Source organism: Rattus norvegicus, chromosome 1 (assembly GCF_021556685.1).
Source record: "Rattus norvegicus strain SHRSP/BbbUtx chromosome 1, alternate assembly SHRSP_T2T, whole genome shotgun sequence".
Taxonomy (NCBI): domain Eukaryota; kingdom Metazoa; phylum Chordata; class Mammalia; order Rodentia; family Muridae; genus Rattus; species Rattus norvegicus.
In genome coordinates, this window is record NC_141534.1 from 129,394,010 (window position 1) to 129,408,723 (window position 14,714).

Genomic DNA, 14,714 nt, shown 5'->3' on the forward strand with positions numbered 1-14,714 from the left:
ACAGCAGCTCTCTGCTCCCGGACCCAGTGAGAGAGAGACCCAACCGCCTTGTCAGGTGGGCACTCCTGAGGCTGCAGAGCGGAAGAGACCACCAACACTGCTCACCCCTGCCCACATCCCTGGCCCAAGAGGAAACTGTATAAGGCCTCTGGGCTCCCGTGGGGGAGGGCCCAGGAGCGGCAGGACCCCTGCCGGAGACACCGCCGGACGCTGAAGGAAACAGACCGGATAAACAGTTCTCTGCACCCAAATCCCGTGGGAGGGAGAGCTAAACCTTCAGAGAGGCAGACAGGCCTGGGAAACCAGAAGAGACTGCTCCCTGCACACACATCTCAGACGCCAGAGGAAAAAGCCAAAGACCATCTGGAACCCTGGTGCACTGAAGCTCCCGGAAGGGGCGGCACAGGTCTTCCTGGTTGCTGCCGCTGCAGAGAGCCCCTGGACAGCACCCCACGAGCAAACCTGAGCCTCGGGACCACAGGTAAGACCAAATTTTCTGCTGCAAGAAAGCTGCCTGGTGAACTCAAGACACAGGCCCACAGGAACAGCTGAAGACCTGTAGAGAGGAAAAACTACACGCCTGAAAGCAGAACACTCTGCCCCCATAACTGACTGAAAGAGAGGAAAACAGGTCTACAGCACTCCTGACACACAGGCTTATAGGACAGTCTAGCCACTGTCGGAAATAGCAGAAAAAGTAACACTAGAGATAATCTGATGGCGAGAGGCAAGCGCAGGAACCCAAGCAACAGAAACCAAGACTACATGGCACCATCGGAGCCCAATTCTCCCATCAAAACAAACATGGAATATCCAAACACACCAGAAAAGCAAGATCTAGTTTCAAAATCATATTTGATCATGATGCTGGAGGACTTCAAGAAAGACATGAAGAACTCACTTAGAGAACAAGTAGAAGCCTACAGAGAGGAATCGCAAAAATGCCTGAAAGAATCACAAAAATCCCTGAAAGAATTCCAGGAAAACATAAATAAACAAGTAGAAGCCCATAGAGAGGAGACACAAAAATCTGTGAAAGAATTCCAGAAAAACATAAATAAACAAGTAGAAGCCCATAGAGAGGAGACACAAAAATCCCTGAAAGAATTCCCGGAAAACACAATCAAACAGTTGAAGGAATTAAAAATGGAAATAGAAGCAATCAAGAAAGAACACATGGAAACAACCCTGGATATAGAAAACCAAAAGAAGAGACAAGGAGCTGTAGATACAAGCTTCACCAACAGAATACAAGAGATGGAAGAGAGAATCTCAGGAGCAGAAGATTTCATAGAAATCATTGACTCAACTGTCAAAGATAATGTAAAGCAGAAAAAGCTACTGGTCCAAAACATACAGGAAATCCAGGACTCAATGAGAAGATCAAACCTAAGGATAATACGTATAGAAGAGAGTGAAGACTCCCAGCTCAAAGGACCAGTAAATATCTTCAACAAAATCATAGAAGAAAACTTCCCTAACCTAAAAAAAGAGATACCCATAGACATACAAGAAGCCTACAGAACTCCAAATAGATTGGACCAGAATAGAAACACCTCCCGTCACATAATTGTCAAAACACCAAACACACAAAATAAAGAAAGAATATTAAAAGCAGTAAGGGAAAAAGGTCAAGTAACATATAAAGGCAGACCTATCAGAATCACACCAGACTTCTCGCCAGAAACTATGAAGGCCAGAAGATCCGGGACTGATGTCATACAGACCCTAAGAGAACACAAATGCCAGCCCAGGTTACTGTATCCAGCAAAACTCGCAATTAACATTGATGGAGAAACCAAGATATTCCATGACAAAACCAAATTTACACAATATCTTTCTACAAATCCAGCACTACAAAGGATAATAAATGGTAAAGCCCAACATAAGGAGGCAAGCTATACCCTAGAAGAAGCAAGAAACTAATCGTCTTGGCAACAAAACAAAGAGATGAAAGCACACAAACATAACCTCACATCCAAATATGAATATAAAGGGAAGCAATAATCACTATTCCTTAATATCTCTCAATATCAATGGCCTCAACTCCCCAATAAAAAGACATAGATTAACAAACTGGATATGCAACGAGGACCCTGCATTCTGCTGCCTACAGGAAACACACCTCAGAGACAAAGACAGACACTACCTCAGAGTGAAAGGCTGGAAAACAACTTTCCAAGCAAATGGTCAGAAGAAGCAAGCTGGAGTAGCCATTCTAATATCAAATAAAATCAATTTCCAACTAAAAGTCATCAAAAAAGATAAGGAAGGACACTTCATATTCATCAAAGGAAAAATCCACCAAGATGAACTCTCAATCCTAAATATCTATGCCCCAAATACAAGGGCACCTACATATGTAAAAGAAACCTTACTAAAGCTCAAAACACACATTGCACCTCACACAATAATAGTGGGAGATTTCAACACCCCACTCTCATCAATGGACAGATCATGGAAACAGAAATTAAACAGAGATGTAGACAGACTAAGAGAAGTCATGAGCCAAATGGACTTAACGGATATTTATAGAACATTCTATCCTAAAGCAAAAGGATATACCTTCTTCTCAGCTCCTCATGGTACTTTCTCCAAAATTGACCATATAATTGGTCAAAAAACGGGCCTCAACACGTACAGAAAGATAGAAATAATCCCATGCGTGCTATCGGACCACCACGGCCTAAAACTGGTCTTCAATAACAATAAGGGAAGAATGCCCACATATACGTGGAAATTGAACAATGCTCTACTCAGTGATAACCTGGTCAAGGAAGAAATAAAGAAAGAAATTAAAAACTTTTTAGAATTTAATGAAAATGAAGATACAACATACCCAAACTTATGGGACACAATGAAAGCTGTGCTAAGAGGAAAACTCATAGCGCTGAGTGCCTGCAGAAAGAAACAGGAAAGAGCATATGTCAGCAGCTTGACAGCACACCTAAAAGCTCTAGAACAAAAAGAAGCAAATACACCCAGGAGGAGTAGAAGGCAGGAAATAATCAAACTCAGAGCTGAAATCAAACAAGTAGAAACAAAAAGGACCATAGAATGAATCAACAGAACCAAAAGTTGGTTCTTTGAGAAAATCAACAAGATAGATAAACCCTTAGCCAGACTAACGAGAGGACACAGAGAGTGCGTCCAAATTAACAAAATCAGAAATGAAAAGGGAGACATAACTACAGATTCAGAGGAAATTCAAAAAAATCATCAGATCTTACTATAAAAACCTATATTCAACAAAATTTGAAAATCTTCAGGAAATGGACAATTTCCTACACAGATACCAGGTATCGAAGTTAAATCAGGAACAGATAAACCAGTTAAACAACCCCATAACTCCTAAGGAAATAGAAGCAGTCATTAAAGGTCTCCCAACCAAAAAGAGCCCAGGTCCAGACGGGTTTAGTGCAGAATTCTATCAAACCTTCATAGAAGACCTCATATCAATATTAATCCAAACTATTCCACAAAATTGAAACAGATGGAGCACTACCGAATTCCTTCTACGAAGCCACAATTACTCTTATACCTAAACCACACAAAGACACAACAAAGAAAGAGAACTTCAGACCAATTTCGCTTATGAATATCGACGCAAAAATACTCAACAAAATTCTGGCAAACCGAATCCAAGAGCACATCAAAACAATCATCCACCATGATCAAGTAGGCTTCATCCTAGGCATGCAGGGATGGTTTAATATACGGAAAACCATCAACGTGATCCATCATATAAACAAACTGAAAGAACAAAACCACATGATCATTTCCTTAGATGCTGAGAAAGCATTTGACAAAATTCAACACCCCTTCATGATAAAAGTCCTGGAAAGAATAGGAATTCAAGGCCCATACCTAAACATAGTAAAAGCCATATACAGCAAACCAGTTGCTAACATTAAACTAAATGGAGAAAAACTTGAAGCAATCCCACTAAAATCAGGGACTAGACAAGGCTGCCCACTCTCTCCCTACTTATTCAATATAGTTCTTGAAGTTCTAGCCAGAGCAATCAGACAACAAAGGATGGCAAGGGGATACAGATCGGAAAAGAAGAGGTCAAAATATCACTATTTGCAGATGACATGATAGTATATTTAAGTGATCCCAAAAGTTCCACCAGAGAACTACTAAAGCTGATAAACAACTTCAGCAAAGTGGCTGGGTATAAAATTAACTCAAATAAATCAGTTGCCTTCCTCTATACAAAAGAGAAACAAGCCGAGAAAGAAATTAGGGAAACGACACCCTTCATAATAGACACAAATAATATAAAGTACCTCGGTGTGACTTTAACCAAGCAAGTAAAAGATCTGTACAATAAGAACATCAAGACACTGAGGAAAGAAATTGAAGAAGACCTCAGAAGATGGAAAGATCTCCCATGCTCATGGATTGGCAGGATCAATATAGTAAAAATGGCCATTTTACCAAAAGCAATCTACAGATTCAATGCAATCCCCATCAAAATACCAATCCAATTCTTCAAAGAGGTAGACAGAACAATTTGCAAATTCATCTGGAATAACAAAAAACCCAGGATAGCTAAAGCTATCCTCAACAATAAAAGGACTTCAGGGGGAATCCCTATCCCTGAACTCAAGCAGTATTACAGAGCAATAGTGATAAAAACTGCATGGTATTGGTACAGAGACACACAGATAGACCAATGGAATAGAATTGAAGACCCAGAAATGAACCCACACACCTATGGTCACTTGATTTTTGACAAAGGAGCCAAAACCATCCAATGGAAAAAAGATAGCATTTTCAGCAAATGGTGCTGGTTCAACTGGAGGGCAACATGTAGAAGAATGCAGATCGATCCATGCTTATCACCCTGTACAAAGCTTAAGTCCAAGTGGATCAAGGACCTCCACATCAAACCAGACACACTCAAACTAATAGAAGAAAAACTAGGGAAGCATCTGGAACACATAGGCACTGGAAAAAATTTCCTGAAAAAAACACCAATGGCTTATGCTCTAAGATCAAGAATCGACAAATGGGATCTCATAAAACTGCAAAGCTTATGTAAGGCAAAGGACAGTGTGGTTAGGACAAAACGGCAACCAACAGATTGGGAAAAGATCTTTACCAATCCTACAACAGATAGAGGCCTTATATCCAAAATATACAAAGAACTCAAGAAGTTAGACCGCAGGGAAACAAATAACCCTATTAAAAAATGGGGTTCAGAGCTAAACAAAGAATTCACAGCTGAGGAATGCCATATGGCTGAGAAACACCTAAAGAAATGTTCAACATCTTTAGTCATAAGGGAAATGCAAATCAAAACAACCCTGAGATTTCACCTCACACCAGTGAGAATGGCTAAGATCAAAAACTCAGGTGACAGCAGATGCTGGCGAGGATGTGGAGAAAGAGGAACACTCCTCCATTGTTGGTGGGATTGCAGACTGGTAAAACCATTCTGGAAATCAGTCTGGAGGTTCCTCAGAAAATTGGACATTGAACTGCCTGAGGATCCGGCTATACCTCTCTTGGGCATATACCCAAAAGATGCCTCAACATATAAAAGAGACACGTGCTCCACTATGTTCATCGCAGCCTTATTTATAATAGCCAGAAGCTGGAAAGAACCCAGATGCCCTTCAACAGAGGAATGGATACAGAAAATGTGGTACATCTACACAATGGAATATTACTCAGCTATCAAAAACAACGAGTTTATGAAATTCGTAGGAAAATGGTTGGAACTGGAAAATATCATCCTGAGTGAGCTAACCCAATCACAGAAAGACATACATGGTATGCACTCATTGATAAGTGGCTATTAGCCCAAATGCTTGAATTACCCTAGATCCCTAGAACAAACGAAACTCAAGACGGATGATCAAAATGTGAATGCTTCACTCCTTCTTTAAATGAGGAAAAAGAATACCCTTGGCAGGGAAGAGAGAGGCAAAGATTAAAACAGAGACTGAAGGAACACCCATTCAGAGCCTGCTCCACATGTGGCCCATACATATATAGCCACCCAATTAGACAAGATGGATGAAGCAAAGAAGTGCAGACCGACAGGAGCCAGATGTAGATCGCTCCTGAGAGACACAGCCAGAATACAGCAAATACAGAGGCGAATGCCAGCAGCAAACCACTGAACTGAGAATAGGTCCCCAGTTGAAGGAATCAGAGAAAGAACTGGAAGAGCTTGAAGGGGCTCGAGACCCCAAAAGTACAACAATGCCAAGCAACCAGAGCTTCCAGGGACTAAGCCACTACCTAAAGACTATACATGGACTGACCCTGGACTCTGACCCCATAGGTAGCAATGAATATCCTAGTAAGAGCACCAGTGGAAGGGGAAGCCCTGGGTCCTGCTAAGACTGAACCCCCAGTGAACTAGTCTATGGGGGGAGGGCGGCAATGGGGGGAGGGTTGGGAGGGGAACACCCATAAGGAAGGGGAGGGGGGAGGGGGATGTTTGCCCGGAAACCGGGAAAGGGAAAAACACTCGAAATGTATATAAGAAATACTCAAGTTAATAAAAAAAAAAAAAGAAATACTCAAGTTAATAAAAAATAAAAAAAATAAAAAAAACCTCCATCTTTCTACTCTATAAAAATTTTAAAATCACTCAGTATTTTTCATTAAGCCTTAATAAATAATCTCTAATGAAAAAAAAACCTATATTCAACAAAACTTGAAAATCTTCATGAAATGGACAATTTCCTAGACAGATACCAGGTACCAAAGTTAAATCAGGAACAGATAAACCAGTTAAACAACCCCATAACTCCTAAGGAAATAGAAGCAGTCATTAAAGGTCTCCCAACCAAAAAGAGCCCAGGTCCAGACAGGTTAGTGCAGAATTCATTCAAACCTTCATAGAAGACCTCATACCAATATTATCCAAACTATTCCACAAAATTGAAACAGATGGATCACTACCGAATACCTTCTACGAAGCCACAATTACTCTTATACCTAAACCACACAAAGACACAACAAAGAAAGAGAACTTCAGACCAATTTCCCTTATGAATATCGATGCAAAAATACTCAACAAAATTCTGGCAAACCGAATCCAAGAGCACATCAAAACAATCATCCACCATGACCAAGTAGGCTTCATCCCAGGCATGCAGGGATGGTTTAATATACGGAAAACCATCAAAGTGATCCATTATATAAACAAACTGAAAGAACAAAACCACATGATCATTTCATTAGACGCTGAGAATGCATTTGACAAAATTCAACACCCCTTCATGATAAAAGTCCTGGAAAGAATAGGAATTCAAGGCCCATACCTGAACATAGTAAAAGCCATATACAGCAAACCAGTTGCTAACATTAAACTAAATGGAGAGAAACTTGAAGCAATCCCACTAAAATCAGGGACTAGGCAAGGCTGCCCACTCTCTCCCTACTTAATCAATATAGTTCTTGAAGTTCTAGCCAGAGCAATCAGACAACAAAAGGAGGTCAAGGGGATACAGATCGGAAAAGAAGAAGTCAAAATATCACTATTTGCAGATGACATGATAGTATATTTAAGTGATCCCAAAAGTTCCACCAGAGAACTACTAAAGCTGATAAACAACTTCAGCAAAGTGGCTGGGTATAAAATTAACTCAAATAAATCAGTAGCCTTCCTCTACACAAAAGAGAAACAAGCCGAGAAAGAAATTAGGGAAACGACACCCTTCATAATAGACCCAAATAATATAAAGTACCTCGGTGTGACTTTAACCAAGCAAGTAAAAGATCTGTACAATAATAACTTCAAGACACTGAAGAAAGAAATTGAAGAAGACCTCAGAAGATGGAAAGATCTCCCATGCTCATGGATTGGCAGGATCAATATAGTAAAAATGGCCATTTTACCAAAAGCAATCTACAGATTCAATGCAATCCCCATCAAAATACCAATCCAATTCTTCAAAGAGGTAGACAGAACAATTTGCAAATTCATCTGGAATAACAAAAAACCCAGGATAGCTAAAGCTATCCTCAACAATAAAAGGACTTCAGGGGGAATCCCTATCCCTGAACTCAAGCAGTATTACAGAGCAATAGTGATAAAAACTGCATGGTATTGGTACAGAGACACACAGATAGACCAATGGAATAGAATTGAAGACCCAGAAATGAACCCACACACCTATGGTCACTTGATTTTTGACAAAGGAGCCAAAACCATCCAATGGAAAAAAGATAGCATTTTCAGCAAATGGTGCTGGTTCAACTGGAGGGCAACATGTAGAAGAATGCAGATCGATCCATGCTTATCACCCTGTACAAAGCTTAAGTCCAAGTGGATCAAGGACCTCCACATCAAACCAGACACACTCAAACTAATAGAAGAAAAACTAGGGAAGCATCTGGAACACATAGGCACTGGAAAAAATTTCCTGAAAAAAACACCAATGGCTTATGCTCTAAGATCAAGAATCGACAAATGGGATCTCATAAAACTGCAAAGCTTATGTAAGGCAAAGGACAGTGTGGTTAGGACAAAACGGCAACCAACAGATTGGGAAAAGATCTTTACCAATCCTACAACAGATAGAGGCCTTATATCCAAAATATACAAAGAACTCAAGAAGTTAGACCGCAGGGAAACAAATAACCCTATTAAAAAATGGGGTTCAGAGCTAAACAAAGAATTCACAGCTGAGGAATGCCATATGGCTGAGAAACACCTAAAGAAATGTTCAACATCTTTAGTCATAAGGGAAATGCAAATCAAAACAACCCTGAGATTTCACCTCACACCAGTGAGAATGGCTAAGATCAAAAACTCAGGTGACAGCAGATGCTGGCGAGGATGTGGAGAAAGAGGAACACTCCTCCATTGTTGGTGGGATTGCAGACTGGTAAAACCATTCTGGAAATCAGTCTGGAGGTTCCTCAGAAAATTGGACATTGAACTGCCTGAGGATCCGGCTATACCTCTCTTGGGCATATACCCAAAAGATGCCTCAACATATAAAAGAGACACGTGCTCCACTATGTTCATCGCAGCCTTATTTATAATAGCCAGAAGCTGGAAAGAACCCAGATGCCCTTCAACAGAGGAATGGATACAGAAAATGTGGTACATCTACACAATGGAATATTACTCAGCTATCAAAAACAACGAGTTTATGAAATTCGTAGGAAAATGGTTGGAACTGGAAAATATCATCCTGAGTGAGCTAACCCAATCACAGAAAGACATACATGGTATGCACTCATTGATAAGTGGCTATTAGCCCAAATGCTTGAATTACCCTAGATCCCTAGAACAAACGAAACTCAAGACGGATGATCAAAATGTGAATGCTTCACTCCTTCTTTAAATGAGGAAAAAGAATACCCTTGGCAGGGAAGAGAGAGGCAAAGATTAAAACAGAGACTGAAGGAACACCCATTCAGAGCCTGCTCCACATGTGGCCCATACATATACAGCCACCCAATTAGACAAGATGGATGAAGCAAAGAAGTGCAGACCGACAGGAGCCAGATGTAGATCGCTCCTGAGAGACACAGCCAGAATACAGCAAATACAGAGGCGAATGCCAGCAGCAAACCACTGAACTGAGAATAGGTCCCCAGTTGAAGGAATCAGAGAAAGAACTGGAAGAGCTTGAAGGGGCTCGAGACCCCAAAAGTACAACAATGCCAAGCAACCAGAGCTTCCAGGGACTAAGCCACTACCTAAAGACTATACATGGACTGACCCTGGACTCTGACCCCATAGGTAGCAATGAATATCCTAGTAAGAGCACCAGTGGAAGGGGAAGCCCTGGGTCCTGCTAAGACTGAACCCCCAGTGAACTAGTCTATGGGGGGAGGGCGGCAATGGGGGGAGGGTTGGGAGGGGAACACCCATAAGGAAGGGGAGGGGGGAGGGGGATGTTTGCTCGGAAACCGGGAAAGGGAAAAACACTCGAAATGTATATAAGAAATACTCAAGTTAATAAAAAAAAAAAGAAATACTCAAGTTAATAAAAAATAAAAAAAATAAAAAAAACCTCCATCTTTCTACTCTATAAAAATTTTAAAATCACTCAGTATTTTTCATTAAGCCTTAATAAATAATCTCTAATGAAAAAAAACCTATATTCAACAAAACTTGAAAATCTTCATGAAATGGACAATTTCCTAGACAGATACCAGGTACCAAAGTTAAATCAGGAACAGATAAACCAGTTAAACAACCCCATAACTCCTAAGGAAATAGAAGCAGTCATTAAAGGTCTCCCAACCAAAAAGAGCCCAGGTCCAGACAGGTTAGTGCAGAATTCATTCAAACCTTCATAGAAGACCTCATACCAATATTATCCAAACTATTCCACAAAATTGAAACAGATGGATCACTACCGAATACCTTCTACGAAGCCACAATTACTCTTATACCTAAACCACACAAAGACACAACAAAGAAAGAGAACTTCAGACCAATTTCCCTTATGAATATCGATGCAAAAATACTCAACAAAATTCTGGCAAACCGAATCCAAGAGCACATCAAAACAATCATCCACCATGACCAAGTAGGCTTCATCCCAGGCATGCAGGGATGGTTTAATATACGGAAAACCATCAAAGTGATCCATTATATAAACAAACTGAAAGAACAAAACCACATGATCATTTCATTAGACGCTGAGAATGCATTTGACAAAATTCAACACCCCTTCATGATAAAAGTCCTGGAAAGAATAGGAATTCAAGGCCCATACCTGAACATAGTAAAAGCCATATACAGCAAACCAGTTGCTAACATTAAACTAAATGGAGAGAAACTTGAAGCAATCCCACTAAAATCAGGGACTAGGCAAGGCTGCCCACTCTCTCCCTACTTAATCAATATAGTTCTTGAAGTTCTAGCCAGAGCAATCAGACAACAAAAGGAGGTCAAGGGGATACAGATCGGAAAAGAAGAAGTCAAAATATCACTATTTGCAGATGACATGATAGTATATTTAAGTGATCCCAAAAGTTCCACCAGAGAACTACTAAAGCTGATAAACAACTTCAGCAAAGTGGCTGGGTATAAAATTAACTCAAATAAATCAGTAGCCTTCCTCTACACAAAAGAGAAACAAGCCGAGAAAGAAATTAGGGAAACGACACCCTTCATAATAGACCCAAATAATATAAAGTACCTCGGTGTGACTTTAACCAAGCAAGTAAAAGATCTGTACAATAATAACTTCAAGACACTGAAGAAAGAAATTGAAGAAGACCTCAGAAGATGGAAAGATCTCCCATGCTCATGGATTGGCAGGATCAATATAGTAAAAATGGCCATTTTACCAAAAGCAATCTACAGATTCAATGCAATCCCCATCAAAATACCAATCCAATTCTTCAAAGAGGTAGACAGAACAATTTGCAAATTCATCTGGAATAACAAAAAACCCAGGATAGCTAAAACTATCCTCAACAATAAAAGGACTTCAGGGGGAATCACTATCCCTGAACTCAAGCAGTATTACAGAGCAATAGTGATAAAAACTGCATGGTATTGGTACAGAGACACACAGATAGACCAATGGAATAGAATTGAAGACCCAGAAATGAACCCACACACCTATGGTCACTTGATTTTTGACAAAGGAGCCAAAACCATCCAATGGAAAAAAGATAGCATTTTCAGCAAATGGTGCTGGTTCAACTGGAGGTCAATATGTAGAAGAATGCAGATCGATCCATGCTTATCACCCTGTACAAAGCTTAAGTCCAAGTGGATCAAGGACCTCCACATCAAACCAGATACACTCAAACTAATAGAAGAAAAACTAGGGAAGCATCTGGAACATATGGGCACTGGAAAAAATTTCCTGAACAAAACACCAATGGCTTACGCTCTAAGATCAAGAATCGACAAATGGGATCTCATAAAACTGCAAAGCTTCTGTAAGGCAAAGGACAGTGTGGTTAGGACAAAACGGCAACCAACAGATTGGGAAAAGATCTTTACCAATCCTACAACAGATAGAGGCCTTATATCCAAAATATACAAAGAACTCAAGAAGTTAGACCGCAGGGAGACAAATAACCCTATTAAAAAAATGGGGTTGAGAGCTAAACAAACAATTCACAGCTGAGGAATGCCGAATGGCTGAGAAACACCTAAAGAAATGTTCAACATCTTTAGTCATAAGGGAAATGCAAATCAAAACAATCCTGAGATTTCACCTCACACCAGTGAGAATGGCTAAGATCAAAAACTCAGGTGACAGCAGATGCTGGCGAGGATGCGGAGAAAGAGGAACACTCCTCCATTGTTGGTGGGATTGCAGACTGGTACAACCATTCTGGAAATCAGTCTGGAGGTTCCTCAGAAAATTGGACATTGAACTGCCTGAGGATCCAGCTATACCTCTTTTGGGCATATACCCAAAAGATGCCCCAACATATAAAAAAGACACGTGCTCCACTATGTTCATTGAAGCCTTATTTATAATAGCCAGAAGCTGGAAAGAACCCAGATGCCCTTCAACAGAGGAATGGATACAGAAAATGTGGTACATCTACACAATGGAATATTACTCAGCTATCAAAAACAACGGCTTTATGAAATTCGTAGGCAAATGGTTGGAACTGGAAAATATCATCCTGAGTGAGCTAACCCAATCACAGAAAGACATACATGGTATGCATTCATTGATAAGTTGCTATTAGCCCAAATGCTTGAATTACCCTAGATGCCTAGAACAAATGAAACTCAAGACGGATGATCAAAACGTGAATGCTTCACTCCTTCTTTAAAAGGGGAACAAGAATACCCTTGGCAGGGAAGAGAGAGGCAAAGATTAAAACAGAGACTGAAGGAACACCCATTCAGAGCCTGCCCCACATGTGGCCCATACATATACAGCCATCCAATTAGACAAGATGGATGAAGCAAAGAAGTGCAGACCGACAGGAGCCACATGTAGATCGCTCCTGAGAGACACAGCCAGAATACAGCAAATACAGAGGCGAATGCCAGCAGCAAACCACTGAACTGAGAATAGGACCCCCGTTGAAGGAATCAGAGAAAGAACTGGAAGAGCTTGAAGGGGCTCGAGACCCCATATGTACAACAATGCCAAGCAACCAGAGCTTCCAGGGACTAAGCCACTACCTAAGGACTATACATGGACTGACCCTGGACTCTGACCCCATAGGTAGCAATGAATATCCTAGTAAGAGCACCAGTGGAAGGGGAAGCCCTGGGTCCTGCTAAGACTGAACCCCCAGTGAACTAGACTGGTGGGGGGAGGGCGGCAGTGGGGGGAGGGTTGGGAGGGGAACACCCATAAGGAAGGGGAGGGGGAGGGGGATGTTTGCCCGGAAACCGGGAAAGGGAAAAACACTCGAAATGTATATAAGAAATACTCAAGTTAATAAAAAGAAAGAAAAAAAAACTAATAAAAAGGCATAAATATGTATGCTTAATCATATTAACTGTATGTGGGCTTCTTCTTGTTTTCTGAGAGCCATATTTCTGTCTTATGCCCCTGACCCCACATTCTTCTCTTTGGAGTTTGACATCAATGGTATCTTCTGCTACATGGATATTTTTCCATTTTCTTTCCAGTGCATCTTAACCTTTCTCTCCAGTTTCAAACCCATTTGCCTTCCCCAGAGTCACAGAGAGATCACTCTGTGTTTTCTTCTGGGAGCTTCACAGTTTTACTTTTCACACTGAGATTTCTCACTCATCTATAATTAAATTTATGCAATTTATAAACTATTATTAGGAATAGAGATTCATTGTTTTCTGTTGGTATTCCATCCACCCAGCGCATTTTGTAAAAGAGAATCTTTTTCTCTTCATTGCCATGTCACATTTCTGTATCAGACAACAGTCTGAATTCAATCTTTAGCACTCATTATAAAAGAATTTCCTATCTTATTGTGTGAGGTTTTTGGTTCCGTTTTTTTATCTTTTTTTTTAATCTTCAGTGTTTCTGTAGAAATTCTTTTAGATTAATGTTAGTATCATATGACTCATTTCTCAATACTTTTCCTGGAATTCTATTGAGATTTTAGACTAACTGATGTATGATTGATGTCCTTGAGACAGTGAGCCCTCTAATCCATAAACATGATGCTCTTTTCCATTTAAATAACTCTTCCCTATTTTTCTCAAGAATTTGCTGTACTTTTTAGCGTAACTATTTTACAAAGCTTCCATAAGAATTATTCATCAATAGTTACTGTCTTTCAATGTCATTATGGTAACATTTAATTTTCATTTATAAATGCTGCATTGCAGAAGTATATTTGCTTTTGCACATTAGTCTTATGTCCTCTGAAGCTCCAGATTCCCCAGTTAATTTTGACAGATTCTTCCAGTAGATTGCTCTGGTGCTCTCAGTAGATTAGTCTTGTTCTTCACTCAATTTCTTGGCCTTTTTTGAAGACTCTGACATGACCTAGGACCAGCATATTCAGTTGGGTAGAAATGGTAGCACAGTGTACTGTTTGCTTCCCACCTCAGGCAGAAGGCCTTCAGTAACTCGCCATCTTTGTTTCTTTGGTCTTCTTTTAATAGACTACAAAAATATGGCCATTTAAAACATACAAACTTAATTTTCTCATAGCTGTGAATTCTTAAAAAATGAAATCACAGCACCAGCCTACTTCCTCTGGGGCTCTGGGTGGCTCTCCTGCTCCTAGCTACTATCAGTGGCTAGCAGTCCTGGCGTCCTTTGACTTGCGGGTGGATCATCCCATCTCTGCTTCTCATA